Source organism: Argiope bruennichi, chromosome 3 (genome assembly GCF_947563725.1).
Source record: "Argiope bruennichi chromosome 3, qqArgBrue1.1, whole genome shotgun sequence".
Classification (NCBI taxonomy): Eukaryota; Metazoa; Arthropoda; class Arachnida; order Araneae; family Araneidae; genus Argiope; species Argiope bruennichi.
In genome coordinates, this window is record NC_079153.1 from 44,121,166 (window position 1) to 44,144,236 (window position 23,071).

Below are 23,071 nucleotides of genomic sequence, written 5' to 3' on the forward strand. Positions count from 1 at the left end.
TATAACACAGATTAATTTAGTGAAAGTTTTCTGTTAAGTCTATAACACAAATTTCCGTAATAGTAAACGGGCGTCGGATAATGCTACAGTGAGATGATAAGACAGAAACATAGTCATTAAACTCCCGATGACGGTTGCTGACTAAATACAACGCACACCATGTGCTTATTATCTTTAAAATGATTCAAAATCGGAGCTAGATATCGTAATACAAAAAAAAACTGAAATTTTTTTCATATGCACAATTACGCGAGGTAATTAAAAACATTTAACTATTATCAACAGATCAAATCAATTATAAACAGATCAAATTGATTTAGTTTGGTTTGGTTTAGTTATATTAACAGTTATATTATTTGGTTACAGTTATATTATTGATTTTAGTTATATTATTGGTATTTAGTTATATTATTTGGTTTAGTTATATTTGAAGCAACACTAGGGCTATTTTGGGACGGACCTCGTAATTTTGAACCGCGGTCAGATGACGAGGACGACACCTGAGCTGGCACCCCCCTCTCCACACCACACCACACCAGCGGGAGGACGTTTGGTCATGATGGATTTAACGTGCAACAGACCCCCTTACACGACGGTTCTTCGGTGGAATCAGGTCTCGAACCTGAAACCCTCCGGTTCCAAAGCCGAGACCTTACCACCAGGCCACCGCGGCCCAGATCAAATTGGATAAATTTGGAAGCTATATTTTAAAAATGATATTAAAAAAAAATAAGCTATTGAAAATTAATATTCAAAATTGGCCGAAATTTTTTTACAATGACTTTGCGCCTCTAGAAAAAAAAAAGCTACATGCATGTTTAAAACATTTTTATATTCATAAAAATAATGGCTTTATAATATTTAAAATCTTGATAATATTTAATATCGAATTTTGCACAAACAACTTCATTTAAAGATTCTTAATTTTTTTTCAGACATACTTTAAAAATGGCAAAAATTAGGGAATAAACATAATAATAGCATTTTTAAAAAGCACTTTTATTAGTATGCTAAAAATAAATTTTTTACTTAATTCTTTTATACATTACAAGCATGTAATGTTCACATTAAATACGTTATTACAGTATTAAATATTTTAATGCTACTAATATCATGTTTAATTCAGTATTATAATTATTAAAAAATATTGAAATAAATATTTTCTCAAATTCTCTACAAATAGCACTAAACGCGTGGAATCATATTAATGGATTAATTGATAGAATAATTGAAAATTAATTAAACTAATCGGTTAAAAATCAATTAATCGAAAATAGATAAATTAAACGATTAACTCAAATTTAAATTGAAAAAAATATATTTCAATACTGTAGAGTTATAGAGAACACACAATTTACAAAATTTCAAAAACTTAATATATTAGAAATGAGCGAAAAATCTATTGTAAAATTCCATCCTTACAAACATGAAACAAATAAAATTACATAAAAATAAGTTATCCAATGGTGGACATCGTTGAAAAGTAAACATTGGGGGAAAAGGGGGGGGACCTGTATCGACAGACACATAAAAGAAACAGTCATGACTTACCTTACTAAAAGGCTAAGGCAACAAAGTTCACCAATAGAAAATTTCTAAAAGCGTTAATTTCGTCGAATGCTGAAATAACACCGGGCTCATATGAAATAATATCAACTCCCTACAAAGTGAAAGTTGACAAATAAATCAATGAAAGTGCAACGACTAAGTATAAACCCACAGGAAACTCGCGAAGATTCGCACATCCTGCGGAAAGCGCTGCGTATGTTTCAAACAGTCAGATGATGAATTTCCTATTCAGTTACTGAACTTGACTTCTGCAGCCAGTTGCATCATATAACATTTCCGAATTCATAAGAATCTAATTTAAAAATAGCAATAAAAACGTCTGGAAAAGCTTCTGCTTTTATGCTGTTTCCGAAGTCATAGACTAACAATTTCTAATACTGAGCAATCACAAGTGAAATAATATTACTGGATAATAAAATACATATTTGAGTACATACACGCGACTGTACTTTTAGCAAAAGAGTAAAGATCTAAGTATCTCTTAAATGAGTACATGCGGTCATAAAAATTCATTTTTCTCAGAAATCAACCCGAATGGCGTGCAGCTCATTCAACTAAATGAGCATCAAATTCAACCTAATAAATAAATTGTATGAAAAAAAAAGTGAACTTTTGGGAGCAGTAACTGGAGTTTTCACCTTTACACCATAATTTTATTGATACTAAAAACGCTGCCTTATTATATCAGAGGCACAGACTAAATGCCTAAAGCAAAAGGCTCAGCGAAACATTTAATATCCGAATATCGCGTGTTCCCGAATCATGCGTTTTCCTCAAGGATTGTTATTCATATGGACAAGGTTCTAAAAGCTTTTATTTTTTCCAATTTTTTTTGTGTGCAATAGTCAGTGACAGTAAAAATTTAACTTTAATTTACTGATTTAATTAATCTTTAAAGTCAGTCAAACATTTATTTTTGGAATTAGACGAAATTTATTTAGCTAAAATATGATATTTGGTACACGGTACTTAAACAAAATATTTTGATATCTACCTTGTTTGAAATTCGTCACATGAAAGTCTGTCTACCTATCTTTAAGTGTGGATTTCAAGAAAAAAAATTGAAAAATGTTATTTGCAGATGAGCAAAATTTAGTCAATAGTTTGACATTATCGGTAGAATTGTAAATTTAAACTAAATCCATCAAAAGATAACTGTCTGTTGGTTTGTCAAATCATAAGTATGCGAAAAAACACGATAAACATGGAAATTGGTTAAGGTATTGACACTCTAAACCGGCTACCCCGCCCCGCCCGAAAGTACACGAATGAATCTGAGCTATAGTCGAGTCCTAAGGGCCATCACCGGCCACGGTATAACCCTTCCCGTGGGAAGTACGTCCCGTCATCGATAGGAGGGAGTCGATCTCAACCATTTCTATACCCATCCAGGTGGCGAGAACCAACCACCATATCGGAAGCTTCTCATCCTCGTTTCTGAGGTGTCCTTCAGTGGGAGTTAATATTTTGATAATAAAATTTAAGATTTCTTTTTTTAAAAAAAATCGAAGTTCGAACGCAGCTAGAGAAGGAAAATTCGATTCTCTTTATGCGCAATTAAGTGCAATGCAAAATAGATACTATTGGGTCCATCAATGTGCACGATAACGTGTTTTTTTAATAATTATACATATTACAAACACGAAAATATGTAAATTTAATGTATACAAATAAATAAAGTGAAGAGCATTATCAGTCTTCTTTTTTTTCATAGATGGTAATTTTTTTATTATATAATGTATATATAAACATAATTTTTGAATCAGTTTCGCTCTCAAAGACAGAGAAGACACTTTGAATTTTTTTTATTTTCGTTTTATTGCATCCCGGGAGGCATGATCTACGTACAAGCATAAGCGACGAGCACATCAACACAAAACGACACAAAAGCGAAATGAGGAAAAGCTAATGAAAGATTTATCCCTGTGATTATATGCTGTGAGATTTTGATAGGGATTTCTTTACACGTGTCGATTTTGGTAAAGAGATTTTAGAGATCTTTTAGAAGAATCGGTTTAGGTCAGCAATTTTTTATCCTTTCACTCGGAGCGTGTGAATCGCCGATCTAAGAATGAATTAATTAAATTAGAATTAATGTTGAAGGCTTTGAATTAATTAAATAGAAAAAGTGGAATGGGTTCAGGAAATAAGAGAATATTTTAGAATGAATTTGATATTTGCTAAATTAAAAAAAAAACTCTGGAAATTAATTAGGATTAAATTAAATTTTAAAATATCATTGCATATTATATATACGGAATATAGCATATCTTATTAAAGAATTTTTTCTTTAAATTTTCAATTATTATTATTTTGCTGCTTTAAATTTTGTCAAGTAAAAGGAATTAAAACAGTATTTGAGTTTTTATTTTTTATTTGAACTGGAGATACTTTGTATTTTGAAAGTATATTTTAAGGAGCAACTAAAATGCACTATAAACTATGTTGATAGGCAACATCAGATGAAAGACCGCATTTAAGGCAACCCGTATAAATAGCAAAACATCTGATGGCATCACACTTTTCATCAGATCAATTAAACACATTAAATGCCGTTTTAACGCAGCGGCAGTTCGCAAAAGCAGACTTTGACCTGATAACTGATGCGCTCTTTCGCGATTGTAATCGTGTAATAAAACTGTTCCAATAAAGATGGTTAATTCAATGAGTTCCAAGGGATCAGATAAGAGATTCCAACCCCAAAGAGCGCCACATGTTCTTTTTATATGACTAATAATCCAAAGCCAGCAGACCGTGTCGTGTTATTCTCTTTTTATTAGGTCTCTCATCAATAAAAGGACTATTTAAATCTATCAGAAGCCTCAAAGCAATAATTTTCCTAGTCGCTAAGTGTATCAATTTCATAATAGCATTTCAGTAAAGAGATTGACTTTGAATTCGAAGTCATTAGTATTAGGTTTGGCGTCATTTTGGCGCATGTTGTGAAAAATCCATTTTGCAGAATTTAAAGTAAGCGATAATTTGAAAAGCAACGCACACTCTAAAAAATAATAAAATTACACTTATAAAAAAATTAAGCAACAAAACCAGACAAGATTTCTTGGATAGATAAGAGATGGAAGGCATCTATCTCATTCTGTAATTACTTCTTCGGTTTTTCTTCTTTGTTATTTGGCACTAAAGAACAGCTTCAGACAAAAAGTCTACACTGTGATAATCACTATATTTATACTATATCACTATATAAAAGTAAATAAGTGCTGTTTTAGTAGATCTGCCATCGATGTATTTAGTATATCTGAGAAGTATATGCTTTAATATATAGAAGCATCTATTTTCGAATTTAGTATATCTACCATAGTATATCTAATCGATGTACTAAAAAAAAGATACACTTTTCTGCGTCTACTCAGATTGGCTCTGTTTATGAGACTGCGGAATATTAATAAAGCAAAATGGACTAAAACCATCTACTTTTGCAGATATAAGTTGAGTTAGAATTTACTGAATTCAATCTAAAATGCTAATTAGAGTATAGTGCAATGGCTAATAGAAAAACATTATAGCAACATAAATAATACCTGCGGGAGTAGTCTCTCCAAAATTTCTGACATGCTCTTTAATAAACTTGTCATGCTAGAGAACGGATTGCATGGCATTGGCGTACAATAGATACAAAATATTAACTTTTGGAGTGAATTTAGCATTTTTGCTGAATTTATCATGTCATCCTTGGCGAGTTATTTGGCGATTAATCCGTTATGCGTTAATAGTACCCAAAAACCGAATTTGTGTTTTAGTCACATTTTTTCCAGCCAATTGAAAGCAAAATTTGATATAAAAATGCGCTTAGAGTCACAAAAATCGCATAACACATTTGATGCATTTAAGTAATGGCATCTTTGCATAATCGCTTCTGCATGTTTCTGAAAGGAGAGACAGACAGATACTCAAACCTTTGTTGAATTTTGCTCAAACTTTGACAACTGTCTACACTATAGATGTTAAATCTGTATACCAAATTTTATCTAGCTCTCTTCTCTTTGTAATTAACTTATATTCAAACAACCAGACAGACGGACTTCCACTGAACTAATTTTACTCAAAATTTGATAGACTTCTGAAAACCTGGTGTAAAGATTATATACCAAATTTCAACCATCAGCTCAAAGAATTTATGAGTTACTTTTTGTCGCAGATGGATAGACATTTTCTAAAAATATGTTTTTTGAACTAAACGTGGATATTCGTAAAAATTTCGATTTCGAATTTTTTGACGATTACTATACTTTCTCTATATTATATATATGAGAAAGTAATAAAATACTCTAAACAATGAAATAGAATAAAATTCTATTCAAGAAAAACAGGAAAAGAATAGTGAAAAATAGATAATATATTTTTATATTTTAGCTACTATTCCTTCAGATAAACTGATCCACTCTGGTTATATTAAAGCGACTATATTCTACGAACAATAAAAGACGAGGAGGAGAAATTTAATCTAATAATTAAGCTTAATTAAAAAAAAATCAAATGATTTTTTTAAAAAATGCAATAAGTTAGTACTGGAAGTTAGACATGGAATCAATTTGCTAAAGTATTGTAAAGTCTTAAAGATTTCTTCTTTAAAAACTTTCCCAAAGTGCGTTCTACTTTTCTCGACAATCGCAATGTAAAGCTTTGTAAACAACCGAAGCCAAATAAATAGCCTATGGTGCGGGGCATCTTAAAGCGGAAGTTGATAACTTGCATAGGATGATTCATCGGAAACCGTTAGAGCTAAGCAATCAATATCATGTGACAGTGTGACCACTGTAAGTCACACGCAGTGTTATCTATTACATAAACTTTACCACAAATTTTTTATTGGAATAAATACAATAAAAATGTATGCTTGAGTATCCGTCACATAAAAATGTATTTAGTCATACACTGGAAATTTTTCGCCTCAGAAAGGATCATAAGTTTTTCAAAGACATATTACTTGCTCTTCATTAATTAAATTAATTAATCTTCATTAATTAAATTGTTTAAATTACTAGCATGCTTTTTATTGCACCGAATATTTTGAGTTTAAAAATGATTCTGTATTCTTAAAGCAGCTTTAAGTACAACTCTAACGATGATTAACAATAATTTTAATATAAAAATACTGCGATTTAAAATTTAGTGAAAGTCTAAAAACAAATAGTTAATTCATGCTCAAGTGATAAATATAAAATGCGTCGTGTCAATTTAATTTTGGGATCAATTAAGAATTTTGCAACTGGAAAAAAAGAAAAAGAAGCCGTGGTGATAAAGAGTAGCATAGTTTAGTTAACTTAATTTCCCATTTTATAACAATACGCTATTTTAGTCCAAACACGCTATGATAGCACAGGCTGAAATTGAGGGTGAAAGACCATGAAACACTGATGCAACCTCTTCATTACAGGTGCCGCGTTCCGTCATTGGAGTGGAAACAATAAGATTCGACATCGTTTTTTTACTCACCAAGGTAGTCTTAATTATTTGGACGAAACGGGAGAAATTTCTTTATGGTTAGGACACACTTATTATTTCTTAATCATGATCAAACTACGAAGACGAGACTCGAGCTAGCATCCTTCTCTGAAAATGTCTACATCACAGCACATTTGATTCTCAATGATATAATACGTATCAAGCTCTCATATTAAGGCATAGTTTCCGGGTTTCTTTGAACTCTGGGAGCCGAAGTCAAGATCCTGCAAACACCAGGTATTTGTGATCCTTGCAGAATAGTGCAAGACAAGGAACTGTTAGAGTTGTATGATACCAATTACTTACATCATTTACTTGTGAAATTACGTGCACTGATTCGCTTTTGTTGCCGCATTTGTTTAAGGCGTTTAAAATTTTTCTGCTTGCCATCAGCAACTTTTGAGAAATATTTTATTTATACGTATTGACGAATTAGTAAGAAAGAGAAACCTATGATTGTTTTCTCAGATCCACTATATGTTTTAAAGTGGCTGCATTTATTATCACGATTCACAATAAAGAAAACATAGATAGTGTATTCATTTCACTTCATTTCAAATATTTTAAAGAAATTAATATCATTTTTTTAAATTTAAAAAGCGACTTATATTCAACTACCCGCATTTTTAAACTCATAGCTATTTATATTAACTACACGTTTCTTCTGTACCGGTACCTAGAGTAACCGTGACAAAATTATCGCACGACAGATGCCAAATAGGGAAGTCATGTAAGAAGAGTAATTTATTACGAGCAGATGTTCAGGAACAAGTATATTTGAATCTTTCTATAGTGCTGAGACTAGCATGGAAACTATTTAGAAAAGAACATTGCATTAATATGAGAATGATAGGAAATGTGTAACACAATAAAAGTGGAATTGCAATTTTTTTTCTTTTCTTCTTTTTTTTTTTTTTTTGCTTTGTAAAAATAAGATTGGAAGATGTGATAACCAACTTATACAAAAATCGTCCAATATCAATTACAGAGGATGCAAGATATTTCATAAATATAAAAATATATAATTAGATGCATGTTCGAAAACTTCCAGAATGTGACCGAAATTCTAAAATATGAGTTACCACAATCTGAAAATGTTAACCACAAAAAACAATTTTTAATGAAAAAATGTCAATTAAAATAGCAATCTGGTAAATAAATCTATACATACTAAATCTAGTATCGCCAGAAGTATAGTAAACTATTTTAACAATGAAAAAAAAATTAAATATCTCACCAACAATTTAAATTTATAGAAGCTGTGCAATTTTACATTACCCATATAATTATTAATCTTGAAAAAAATTAGATCACAGAAACAACATGAAAAATTCAAGATTTTGCAACCTATTATCAAGCTTATTATTTATTACCTATATTCGAAAAAATCAAATTACGACAAAAAAAATTTCTTCACCCAGTTACGCCAAAAAAAATATTGGCACTGAAACCTGTACTATTTCATCCTTATTTTTATTTCACAAGTCCTTATTCTTGTAGTCACAAATTTATACTTTCAAAAGAGAAGAAAACAATACCTTGACAAATCATACTAGATCAAACTTGTTTGGCCACAGTTGATTATACACGAAATGCCATAAGTATGGTTTTTATGATTTATTTCAGTGACCGAGTAGGCATAAAATCACTCAGCATGACACAGTTCAATTTTCCCTCCTTGTCGAAACTGCTGTTTCTAAAATTAGAACTTACTCGAGGAGTATGTCGGCCATTTTTAGAGTATAGAGTAAACCTGGAAGAAATCTGTCAGCACTCGCTCACATATGCAGTTTTAAAATGAAGATCTATTTTAAATGACAGTATTTAACGCCTCTTTATAAGACATTTTCTTAAAATGAACAAAAGACTAAGAAATCCTATACTTTGTTTTATTCATTTTAAATTGACAACAATTTAGAAAAGTGAAAAAAAAATTGAACTGATTCTTTTGAATTTATATGTATCAGATTAATATTTTTTTTGACAGCGAATAACCTTAATTTTAAAATATTTAACTGTTAGAAAAAAAAATTTCAATTTTTTTTTAATGGATAAATAAAGATTGAATGCAACACAAATTGTTTCAAGTTATAATTGAATCTAATTCTTTGATGATACTAGGACTTAAAATTTTTCTTCTTCTTCCTAGAGTTCTTTAAGGCAGAACTTGATGAAAAAATTTATATATTTTACCATGATAAATGTACGATATAGATAAATTTTATAGGCCAATGTAGTACTGATTGACAAACAAACAACAACAACAACAACAAAAAAAGTTCTTCTGTATTTATCTCAATTTTTTTACCGAAATCCAGACATCTTTTCAGTATCAGTTTGGATTACGAATTAAAAGTTCCAAAAAATCTTTTCTTGCGGCAAACGAGAATTTTTATTTCGAGCAGTTTCAAAAGTGTACATTCTTATTTTGATTCTATATGAAATGAATGATTGCTGTAAATTACTGAAGATATTAAAATAAAAAGCACTGAAACATTTGATACATTTTTTAAAATTATTCACTATATAATTAAAGAACCTTTTATAATTCACTATATAATTTTACTATATAATTCACTAAATAATAAACTTTTTCATTATATAATTTTTACTATACAATAAATTCTTCACTATATAATTAATAAATTCACTACATAATCTTCACTATATAATTAATAAATTCACTACATAATCTTCACTATATAATTAATAAATTTACTACATAATCTTCACTATTTAATTAATAAATTTACTACATAATCTTCACTATTTAATTAATAAATTTACTACATAATCTTCACTATATAATTAATAAATTTACTACATAATCTTCACTATTTAATTAATAAATTCACTATATAATCTTCACTATATAATTAATAAATTCACTATATAATCTTCACTATATAATAAATTCTTCACTATAAAATTTCCTATATAATAAATTCACTTTATAATAAATTCTTCATTATACAATTAATAAATTCACTGTATAATTCTTCACTGTATAATATTCATAACAATAATAACTATTATCGTTGTTTGCATAAATAAAAACATTAGTAATAAACATTCTTCCGGATTTTTATGCACCGGAATGCAAACTAGTTTATTCCAATTCCATTTCTCCCCTTCCATCTGTCTTCATTTTCAGATGCATAGCAGCTGAAACATACAAATCCGTGGAAAAGAAGAAAGAGTCGGGAAGAAGTTAAGAAAAGAATGCCTCCCGTCAGGAGAAATACAGAGAACAGCCGTTACTAATTGCCTCGTTTTGATGTGTTTTGGGATGTAGGTCGCTGCACTCTGCTGGAGCGGCAGGAATAATAGAATGAATCACTAGGGGGGGGGAGAGAGAACAGAAACTGTGCAGAAAAAGGGGCAATAAAAGACTTTATGAATAAAATAAAAGAAATTGGGCAGCCTGGAGTTAGTATGTGGGGGTGGAAAAGCAGCAAATAGAACGTGAAACTCTCGGTAGCAAGCACACCTAAAAAATCCACGTGACCGATCACCACCATAGCTCTTTAAAGCATACAAAGGAGGAATAACAGCTGCTGTGTTTATTTTGCAGTTTCTTTTCAGGTGTACCAATCCGTTTCCGCTTCCGTTTGCTTGCTCAACTCGCCACTCGAGATGGATAGCTTCCGATATTGTAATGTATTTTTACTTTCTCGTTTACGTAGTATGCAAAAAGTAAAGCAATCAATAAAAAATTCGAAATTGAGATTTTGATGAATCTCCACGTTTTAGACCTCCATGAGTTCGTAAAACACATTTTTGGAAAATGTCCGTCTGTCTGACAAAGATAACTCAAAAATGTTTCGATCCAGATGAGTGAAATTTGGTATGCGGTCTTTATATCAAATTTGTAGATTTCTAACAAATTTTGAGGGAACTCCGCTCAGATGAAGTTTGTCTCTTCAACTGTTCGAATATAATTTAGCAAAATAACTACAAAAGAATATAACTAGATAGATAAAATACAATACAAAGGATTAATATCTGCATTCTAGATACCTACCAAATTTTGAGTCGAATCCAACAAGGGATTGACCGGCTGTCGGTCTGTCCTTTCAGAAACATGTAAAAGCGATAATTAAAAGTTGCAGTGATCTAAATTTATCAAATTTGATATGAGATTTTGTGATAAGTGCATTTTTGTATTAATTTTTTTTTCATTTGGTTGAGAAAAACTTCCTTAAAACACAAATTCAATTTTTGGATACTATCAATGCATGTCAGGCATTAATCGCCAAATAACTCGCCAAGGATGATACGATAGATTCCGCAAAAATGCTACATTCACGCGAAAGTTAATATTTTGTAATTGTACGCCAATGTCATGTAAGGCGTTCTCTAAGATAACAATTTTATCAGAGAGTATGCGGGAAAGTATTGAGGAGGCCAATCCCGCTGGATTAATAATGATTCCGTATTAATGCGAAATAGTTGAAGATATGGGCATTTCGTAGCCCTGGGCATTGTACTTTATGAAGCTTTTCTTTTAATGAATTACTACAGGGAATGCTTTTCTAGCAGCAGATTTTAGTTTAGTTATATTAACAACGTTTAAAGCAACACTAGGGCTATTTTAGGTAATTTTGAATCGCGGACAGATGACGAGGACGACACCTGAGCTGGCACCCCCCCTCCTCTCCACACCACACCGACGGGGAGACGTTTGGCCCTGACGGATTTATCGTGCAACCGACCCCCTTACACGGCGGTTCTTCGGTGGAATGGAGTCTTGAACCTGAAACCCTACGGCTCACAAGCCGAGACCTTGCCACCAGGTCACCACGGCCCCCATTCCTTGCAGCAGTGGAATATTCTTTGAAAGGGTCATGTGTTTTCTATACTGGAACTTAATTGAAATATATATTGAAAGATACTTGCTTTGAAATACAAATACTCAGCAATGTTAATTAATAAATTAATTAACTAGGCACGACTAAAAGACTTTGTCAGAGTAGGAGAATGCGGGCTGAGCACCATGCGACTCTTAAAACCTTCCGTTCTTATCGGCATCGCTTTGAAACGTTTACCCAAGAGCTGCTTATACGAGAACAGTAAAAAGAAGAAAAAAAATCTATGTATAATTTATAAATTAATTTATAACTTTACTGGATAACAAAATGATCCTTGTTTGAAATTTTGTATAACAATAATTTGAAAGTTTTAATTTTGATTTCACATCTAGTAAATCGATAGAAATATTATGAATACATTTAAAAAGTTTTTGAAGCACACTATAATTAGATGCATAAATTACAAAAATTTTATATTTTAAATACTTTCTGTTTTTCAGTCTTTAATTTATATAAAAAAAAATTCTGGTAAACAATTTTATTTCAAAGACGTAACAAAATGGCGTTAGAGTATGTAAAATTTAATCAATGAACTTACAATTAAGCTCATAAACTGTAACTGCCTACAAATGTAAAAATTCTAAATTTGAAGCAAGCGGAAAAATTGATTACAAAATTCTGTCTTTTAAAATAAATCAAGAAAATTTAGATAAAAGTGTATAAAACATATTTCAAAAGGGAATATGTATCTGGAAATTTCCACAAAGAGCATAAATTATTTGATTATATTATTTTTTACACAAAGAACACATATTATTTGAATTTTTTTCATGTAATCAATTTTTAGTTTTTCTTATAATATAATGGCTTTTTAGTTTTTTTTTTTCAAAGACATTTGACACAAATGCATAAATGTTTTTAGAAACGAAATTAACAAAAAAAGTTGAAATTTATTATATTGAATTTTAAAAGAAACATTTCGGTTTCTTTGGTTTACTGAGAATTCCTAATAAAATGTAAACAAATTAAAAAATTAAACATTTTCGGCTTTATAAAATTTATTCCCAAGAAGGTTTTAAAAAAAAGGAATGATTGTTAATCTTAAAAGTCGTAAAACATAAGAAAAAAAAGATAAAAAATTTGAATATAAAAATAAAAATGTCATTCACAAATTTAGGTTAGAAAATATATAAATACAAACATTTCGATGCAACTTGTTTAAGTACATTAAAAAAAAAAAAGAGTTGGGGGCCTAGATTTAATGGGCCAAGAACCCAACGTCCCATTTAAATTTTAATAATCAGTTCAACTTCTTATTTCAGTTGTATCTCAATTACAAGAAAATGGCTCTCGAATAAATACTAAGTAATCAGATTGTCAGACGACAGCTATCTAAAACAAAAACACTAATAAAAACAATGATACTAGTAGTTCATTATTCTTCACGTGCAAACCTAGTTCCAGTTTTGTTTTCGCCCGATGGAATTAAGGTCAGTGGAGAAGATACCACACTGCTACAAACACAAACAGCATACCATCTATATTGACACCCATATGTCATGACCTGTTGTAGCTAAACATCAGTTCATCGTTTTCTCTAAGGGGGAATGCGCGCTGAGAAGAATTTGTCAAGTGTGGCCCTGTCTGTCTGTCTGTCACGACCGATTGTAGAGACGCAGTTGGCAGATCTTTTAAAATGCCGCTTCCATGAAGCAAAGTGCCAGAAATTAATGGGCCATAGATAAAGAAAACTTTAAATTTAGCATCTGGAACACACACGTGATGGCTCGGAGCGGACGGCATCTCTTTCACATTAATAGGTCAAGTTTGTTGGTGTCTATCCTCAAAAAAAGGTGCTCAGACCATCAACTTCCCAGCTGATTGAAGTTCAGGGATGATGCTCGCTAAACTGGTTCAAGCAAACTTTATTTTTTTCATTTATTTACGTCTCTCCCTTTCTATTCTTTGTTTGCGGAGCTAAGCCTTTTTTCTATAAGGTCAGGGTTTAAAAGCATGGAGCAACGAAAGAGCCAATAGAAGTTTCTAGAATCACAACATTCGCTCGAGGCAAGAAAGCTAAACAAAAACAAAAACAAAAAAAAGTTTTGTCTAGTCTCTGGGATAGGCAAGGTATCCTTTCAGACTGTGACGTACGTTAATCTGTAAATAAATCTGCCGATGCCAGCAAAATTCGACAAGCAATTTTAGCCTCTTGAAATTAATTTCCTGTTTAGTTTCTTCTTCAGAATGAATATAGAGACAAGATGATATTTTAACTGGATTTATAAATGGTATCATCCAAATTATATGTTTTAATAAAATACAGATTAAAAATTAAATTAAAGAGATCAATAATTAGATTAATAAAAGATTCTTAATAATTTAAATTAACTTTTTATTTTGAAAGACACGAAGATTTTTTTTTTTTTTTTTTTAGAAACACGCCTTACAATTTTGAGTCATGATCTGATGACAAGGACGACAATTGAGATGGCATCTCCTATAATTCCCTCCTCCTTTTCCAAATTTGCTCACCACATCAGTGGGAGGTTGTTTGAGGTCGACGGATTGAACATGCATTAGGACGTGCTAATTTGCCTCTTTGAGAGGTATCGAATCATTCCTACCCAACCACGGTTCATAAAATATTGAGCTATTTGCTACATGAAAAATATTTTAGAGATTATTTTTTCAAGAAAAAAATTGAAAGCTTATTGATTTGTTAACACATTTAGCGCCGCATCTGGCATTTATGAACTATTAGGTACTTGCAGGTATTTTAATCAGCGACATCTATTGGTAAACGTGTAAAGTATCTATATAAACGACAATGGTTTCGATTCTACCAATTTATTATTATTTTATTGTTATTATTTTGAAAGTTTTCCATTTAGTATTATTGAGTTATTCAGTGTATAAAGACTTCGATACGGAACGTTCCAAATTGCATTTTCGACATTCATTGCTTTTTTTTTGTTTGATTTGAAGAAATCTGCTGCCGAGGTCCACCAGACATTTTTAGAAACTTATGGTGATGCTGCTCCGTGAAATCCTAACTGTCGGCTTTGGTTTCAACGATTTAAGGGTGTCGATTTCGAAGTCAATGACAAAAAACGGTCCAGTAGACAAAAAAAAAAAAAAAAAAAATCGAAAACAATTAATTACAAGATTTATTGGACAAAAATGGGGAAAAGTTGTAAAAAATAATATAGAAAATATTTTGATTAATATATATTGAACAAATTTTTCTTAATAAATGCCATTTTAAAGTGCATAAACGATCAAAATACAAGCAAGCATCTACTACAGTAAAATATCTGCCCGCCTTCTGAGTTCGCTGCTGCTTGTAGAGACCACACTTTTTGCTGTACCACTGTCATCTATCCAATTTTTCCATAGAGATTTACATTATTCAAATGGCGTTCAGATATAATTCTATAAATCAGCTACTATATACGACATTGCTTTTTTTCACATTTGTTCTAAGAGGTATTCAATTTACGAAAATAAATAAAAGTGCGCGATGACCGAGCAATTCATTAAGTGATCATTCACATTGTCCGAGAAAGAAAAAAAAATCGATTTCAGAAAGTTTCTCATACAATTTCATTTAATAAATAGCAAACTGAGACGATTTTAAATTTAGAATTATGAAAAACTAATAATTCGAAGTAATAAAGTAATTATTCTAAAATTAAATCTCAACAGAAATTAGAACAAATACTAAATCAGTGAATGCAAGTAAAAAAATTATTAGACACAAAAACACAAATTATGCACATATTAAGAACAATAAAACTACTAATGCAAAGCATCTTTTAAATATATTCTTGACTTTTGAATGCATTTATTAAGAATTCTAAAGACACATAACTTTCTTACTTTAAATAAGTTTAAACCCAGCAAGTCAAAATGTCGATATTAACTACACTCAAGAACAAGTTCCAAATTTTTAAATTGTACATTCAACGCAGAACAGCTAAATGTTTCTTGGTATAAAATTTCAGGAACTGAACTTCCATATAACCTTTATCAAAGACATATTGCAGACATATGTTTTTCAAACCATTCACTTGGTATCATGTTAATAGATTCTGGGTCTGGATTTATCGCCCACGACATCGGAAATTAGCCATTTCGTTAAGCAATAAATGAGGCCATAGCGCTATCTTATCAACGCAGTAATGGATCCTTATCTGATAACCTCTTCAGTTCGCCTGATAATTTGATTTTGCAATAGATAACGGGTGACCAAGAACTGTTATTCTAGACCTACAGAGATAAAACATTATTATCTAAAATTGAAATTTGAAGCGATATGTTTTCACTCATGATTCATTTAAAGAACAAGCTGTGGGCATTCAAACTGTATATTAAAATTTGATCAATATGATAAAATTATCTGATGTGGATTCAGTGCAGGGAACAAAATTGACAACTAAAAATTTTTGGTGCTATAATAGAAAGTTCTCGAGAATGGATTGCGTTACTTCTCAGCCATAGGCAGATGATAGATTTAATATACATAGTTTACAAAACACTTATTGTTGTCCTAAAAAGTAGATGCTGTTTGAATTTTTTTTTTTACTTCTTATTCTTTAAATTGTAATTTGTTATTATAAATATTATGAAAGCATGAAAATGATTGAATATCCCAGGCTTGACAAGAGAGTTCCGAATTTCGATTATTTGTTTCTAAGTCTCCCGAATATTGAGTTTGTTGTATTTTATGGCACAAAAACCATCTTGGGGTAAGCTGCGTCATACTCACACGAAGATTAAGATAAGGGATTATATAGAATGCCCCAGCTTGTCGCGAATTTTATGTAAACTGCTTATAATGATTGATATAAGTCTTTATAAAATCTATTTAAAATTAATAGGATTCATTTAGTATAAATTGGGTTTAAAAAACTTTATTTTAAATTAAATGTAAAAGAATATTTTTTCCCAGTTCTTACAACTGTCTAAAGTAATCAGAGAAGGAATATAGTCTTAATTTTCAATTTTTTTTTCGAAGGCAAAAAATGAATCCCGAATTTGACTAAAGTTTAATTTATAGTTTTTACTTTAAATCGCCTTCAACTCTGAAAATCTAAACTGAACTAGAAATTTAAAATAAATTTTTATTCTAACTCATCTTAAGCCAAGATTATGCATTTATTTGTCAAAAAATTTCAGAGAATTACTCAGTATAGAGAAAGGGGGTCGTGTAAATATATATGATAATGGCATTTGTCTTAAGATGGATTATGAAGGAGATATTTTTTTAATGCGTTTTCAGGACAAAAAAATTGAACGAATGAGATTGAAAGAGGAGAATGAGTAATAAATATTTCCAGAGCAATTTTTAAGAAAATTGCTCTCGGCAAGCTGGAAGGCAAAGGTAGAATCGTTTACACTTTAAAATTACTGACTATCTGGCAACACAAATTGTTGATGTCAGAAACAGTCAAAATTAAGGCATGAAAATCACTTTTCATCCCCTACCGTCTAAGACATTGTAGTTATAGAAAAACTTTAAATACAAAAGTTGTTCGTCTTAATGAAGCACTAATTTGGCTAATTGGATTTATTTTTCTATCTTCAATATTAAGAAAGTTGCAGCGAAATGAAAATTTCAACTCCCAACCATTTCCACCCCTTTGAGGTAAATGGGCCATTTACGAACTCGTCTGAGATTTTTACATTTCTAACAACATATTCCAAGCCAGTTAAAATGCAAACAAAATTACTCTAGTTCTCTTGTTCACAAGATAACATCGGGAAAGCGTTACACATGCACGCACGCAGAACGAAGGGTGGTTTTGGGTTCGGGGGACCATGATCTGTGAAGAACTGCAGAAAGTTTCCGGAAGTCTTTTCATGAAAACCATCGCAATAGGTAGTCATCCAATAGGAATCTACCTAATAAGAAATTGTAATTACTAATTAATGCAATGGAGACAACATGCATCAATATTGCATATTTAAACGAGTTTCAAGTGTAATCGAAACAATTCTTTGATCACGAAGTCTATTAAACCGTCGGGCTAAAGGTCTTTAAATGACCTTGAAGACTTAGCTCAAGAGCAAAAATGAATAAACAGACTACTATATGCATGTTACATAAAAATGAATAATGACATTTATTTTTATAATATTTAAAGTTAGCTGGTTCATTAATTTTGCATCTCTCGGAAAATTGCTCGGCGATATCTAAACGCAATTTTAAGTACGTTGAAAAAAAAAAAAAGAAAAAAAAAAAAAGAATTCTTTATCCTTGCCTTTTTTCTGAATCTTCCCCCTGCACTTTTGTTGTAGACCGCAATTGGGATGACTTAGACCTAAGTTATTTTCATTCACTCCGAATAAAGATATAAAAGCTAAGCTAAAGGAGGGAAGAAGGGAGCTTGCTAGAAAGATGGCTTTTACGGCAGTCTCCCTTTCCCCCAACTCTCCATGAAGAAAATATTCTAAATATGAAAGCGCTGCGTGGGAAAAATAAGCACAAAAGCGCTTAGTGAAAATAGATGTTAGTATAATAGGAGTTTGTATATAAATATATCTACTAAACACTTGACGGAGAAACGAGAGACATGTCAAACCCACGCCTCTATTTTAAAAACTGAAACCTTCCCCTCAAAACAGTTTAGAGGTTGTTTGAACCATGAATTTAGAGGCTTGGCATCGTAAAATTTAAAGAAATGATAATAGATCTTTAGATTGTAACATTGAATCGATTAAAAATGGACGCATTTATGTTCGATCTAATCTCCATTTACTAGCATGCAAATGGAAATACATTAGATGCATATAAAACGAGCACAGGTGTGCTGATGTAACATTTCACCGCCCCAACTGGTTTGCGAGTGGGTTAAAATTAGTCTTAATAAAGAAAAAGCAAAGAAAGGCAAAGCGTTAAACTTTGCATTAAAATAAGCAGTCAATAAAACCTTAGACTATGAATCTACTTTAAAAATAGAGGATCAACATCCGGGATAAAATTAGGACCTATCAGCTCCTCTCCGGTTGAAGGTGTGTCTATTGCGTAGAAATTTACTTTTTTTTTAAAGTACTCCTCTGGGAGACTTGCCAAATAACTCAATTTAGAAGGAGGATTTCTGACCTATGCACTTCCTCTACGTGACAACCTAAGAAAATATATTTGCCACGCGTTTTGATACAATTTGGAACTTTTTAAAAGACAATACAGTATTAGAAATGTAAACTAATTAGATACCGAGTCTTGTACAATTATTAACTAGACTAATTCACAAATGTTACAATTGAATTGGCAAGAAGAAAATTCTCAATGCGAGATGAACAAGCTTCAAATGCCAGCAGGTGCTTTTTTTTAAATACAAGCAATTAAAACATGTTTGTAATCAAAGAAAGGTTATTATAATAAGGTCTTATACTCAATGTTTAGATCCATATTTATAGAATAGGTTTGTGCACACACGGAATTACAACGTTCTCTTTTCATCTCAATGATTTAATTCAGATGATTCTGCCATGTAATGGATTCATAAAAATAATACGAATATTGAAAAAATAATCTACACTTGTAAAATATTATTGAAATAAAAATATCTCACTATCAATGAAACAATAACCAAAAAAAAAAAACAAAATCACGTATAGGTTCTTTAGGTCAAAATCATAATCCTTTGTAAATGAGTAATACCATTTTCACAGTTATTCAATGTGGATTTGAGTCACTATACTATAAATGAACTTATATGAAATGGTAAAAGTGATTTAAATTCCCATTTTTAAATTTTAGAATTGACATACACAAAGATGGAATTGCGATATGTTCTATTACTTTCTAAGATACAATGATGATTCAAATGATTCTACCATTTAATAGATTCATAAAAAAAATATAAAAATAAAATATAATATTGAAAAAAAAAACTATAATCGTAAAACCCAACAAAATATTATAGAAATAAAATATTGAAATTCTTCCATATATTGTTATCAATGAAATTTTAAGAACAATAATCATCAAAAAACAGGATTGCGAATAGTTTCGTTAGGTCAAAATCTTAAGCATTGATATTATTTTATGAGTAACACCATTTTCACAGTTTATTCAATGTGGATTTGTGTCATTTTTACTATAAACGAACCTATCTAAAATGGTAAAAGTGATTTAAATTCTGATATTTAAATTTTAGAATTGATATTTTAAATTCAAGACAGATCCAAATTTGGTGACAAGACGGCAAACTGCGTATTTCGAGCGAGAATTGCACAAAATAACGAGACAAAATATTGGTTCCATAATTTACACAGCTGATTTACTACAGGTAAGCATTTATTTTCAAAAAATATGAGTTTCTAAAATTAAAAAAAAAATTAGAATAAATTAAAAAAAATCACACGAAAAATTTAAAATTCCAATTACTTGAGGTTTTATTAAACATATTTACTGTATAAAGCAATTCTAGCAACTTCTGATTGTATAAACATATTTCGACATTTCTTGCATACTACGGAAATGTTGTCATTTCATTTACACAAAAATCTCTTATTGTCCCCTCTGATCCCAAGGACATACGGTGAAACATTAAATATATAAAATATTTGCTAAGGCGAAACCATTAATTTATTTGTGCTATATATAATTCACTTCCATCCAATGTTTTGGAATCCCATCATAATAATAAATTTAAATAACAGTGAAAAAGATTTCAAGGTTAAAATATTAATAATAATTCTTTTATTTCCATATTTCTTTCTAAAAAATGCAAATTGTCATTTATAGGTCGCTTAATAATTGATCAAAATAGAGACAAGGCTGAATAATTCACAACAATCTAAATCAAAATCGTTTGCGAATTGATTAGAATAATTCTAATTTTTTTGAATTATATCTCTTCAGCAAAATAAGAACTTTTTACGAACGAAAATGAGATAAATCAGAGGAGAATTTTCACACTGGAACTATGCATTGATTAATCAATAACTTCTTATAAAGGACAAAGGTACAAAAAAAATATAGAAGTTGAGAGAAGAAAACGACTACATTTTTATTTATTGAAACTCAAGTCAAAAGATTTTTTTCGCGCCTTCCGATGATAATGAATCGCACCAAAGAATGCAAAATATGAGAAATAAAACCAATTTCGGGGCTTGACAGAACAATGCGAAGACAGCATTATAAATTTGTCGGCATAGCGTTTGTTTTCTATGATTTGAATATGATTATGAATAAGACGCAAGTGTTAAGTCACCTTTAAATTTACGCGCTTTTCCCTAGAATAAATCGAAAGGTATAATTATGGACTCCTGGATTGCCTGCAAATGGTGAAATCAGTATAGGGGTATTAAAGTTGCCCCCTACACTTGCCTTTTTATTTACATCGTGGAGACTCCACGACTGGAACCACGTCTGTGGAAAGTAGCCAAATCTACTGGAATGCCTCCCAACTCGCCACCTTATTTAGATGGTCCACACCAACAATTTATGTAATGTACAATACTAATGTAAATACATGTTTATACATGCTACAGATGTTCCATGACCATACATGATAGCAGAACTGAATATTGTCATTAGCATAGAATAAATTTTATATTCGACAAACTGGTCAGACCTTCGAAATAAGCTTCCATGCAATTGAAGTTTATAGTTTAGAATTTTTAAACATTAGAAAAAAATTATAATATCAATATATTTAAAGATACAAATGATTTGGCCGAACTTACAAAATCTATAATTGAATTATTGAGACCTAATAATTACAATCAAAATTAAGAAAACATCTTTAAGGCATATATTAAAATATCAATATTAGATTAAAGATAGATATACCACTACTTATAAATCATGCCGGCGCATTTCAAATGAATGCTAGTATTATTATTATACTTTTTATAACGCGCATGTGATTCAATTGCAATGTCGAATCTTTTTTCATTTATTTTACTACAAATATTCAACAGCAAAAAATGCATATATTTAGAATAATTTTTTTAAAAGTAAGACGTAGACATAATCCCTAAATACAATAGCATGGATACTGTTGATATTAAAATAAGCTGTCAGTTTCTGAAACATATATGAAAAAGCTTACAATTTTTTAAAAAAATTTGGAACATATAACATGCATCCAATTATTTCATAGATTTCCTCAAATAGCAATCAATAATACAAATTTCAAGTTCTATATAGAAATTATTTTTGTGAGAGGGAACGAAGCGAATTTTTTTTTAATATAATAGATATATATTCAACAATAGCAGGAACTATTTTATTATTACTTAAGAGCCATTCAATGTAAACAGACTAAATAAGTTAAATGACTAGCGTTTATTGACAAATTTAAAAACAACAAAAACAAAAAATAGTAAATATATTATACTACAAAAAAAATAATTCAAAATGATGTATAAAATAAAGTTTTTATTATATATCAATAATAAAAACTATTTTATAGTTATTTAAAAATTATTATCAATTTTTTTTTTTTTGAAATCAAGGACTAATTTGCAATTAAAAAAAAGTAAACAAAAGGAAAATATAAACTATACTTACCTAGAGAAAAAAATATACACTGAAATGCGGATACAAGATCTGCTTTTTAAATCAACTTTTGCATGAATAAATTCACTGTTATTTCATATAAATCGAAACAAAACGGAATTTATTAGAATGCACGAGAAATGTCACTTAGCGGAGTTCGCAGATTGAGCAGCGTCGACAACGTGCGAACTGCACCTTCGAAAACATTGATATTATCTGCAAAGGGGGAAAACTCCGCGTTAAGATTTCGTCAGGAGGAGCACGTTGGGGTTTTAGGGTTGCTGTTTGGGAACATCGCCAAATGTCACAAAATGTCTGCAGATATTCTGTTTATCGCTCTTTTGTATTTTGATTTCGCAATTTTGATTTCGGCTTGATATGTATATTTTTATCAGAACAGACGATTTTTGTTTATCAATTGACATAAAAAAAGTCTCTGTGCATTTCTATAAAACAGAACAATATTTCTAAAGCTTGAAAGGAATTGTGGAATGATTTTTAAAAATAAATGCGAATAGAGGGTTTAATTTTATTCTTTTTTCAAAATTTCAAAATTTAGTTTTTAGATTAATCACTGAGTTTCAATATTTTAATCTTTTAAAACATTTTCGTATATTACTAATTTTAATTTCTGTTGGTCATGACTTCACAAGAAGAGAAATTTATTTGCATCTTTGACAATAGGTGAAGTAATGTATTAAAAAAA

General features: G+C 30.4%; 1 protein-coding gene across 3 annotated transcripts in view; it reads right to left on the minus strand.

Annotated features, from left to right (window-relative positions):
* LOC129963279 (ras-specific guanine nucleotide-releasing factor RalGPS1-like) overlaps nucleotides 1-22,580 on the minus strand; it is a 55,700-nt gene extending 33,120 nt beyond the window's left edge. Inside the window, exon 1 of one of the 3 annotated variants that reach the window (XM_056077537.1) lies at nucleotides 22,378-22,580. The gene's annotated coding sequence lies outside the window, so the exon portion shown is untranslated. Of the gene's footprint in view, nucleotides 1-1,551; nucleotides 1,571-15,728; nucleotides 15,750-22,377 lie in introns of those variants that run through there. The other 2 variants (XM_056077539.1, XM_056077540.1) reach the window with 2 other exon arrangements.
* Between the last annotated feature and the right edge of the window lie 491 nt (nucleotides 22,581-23,071).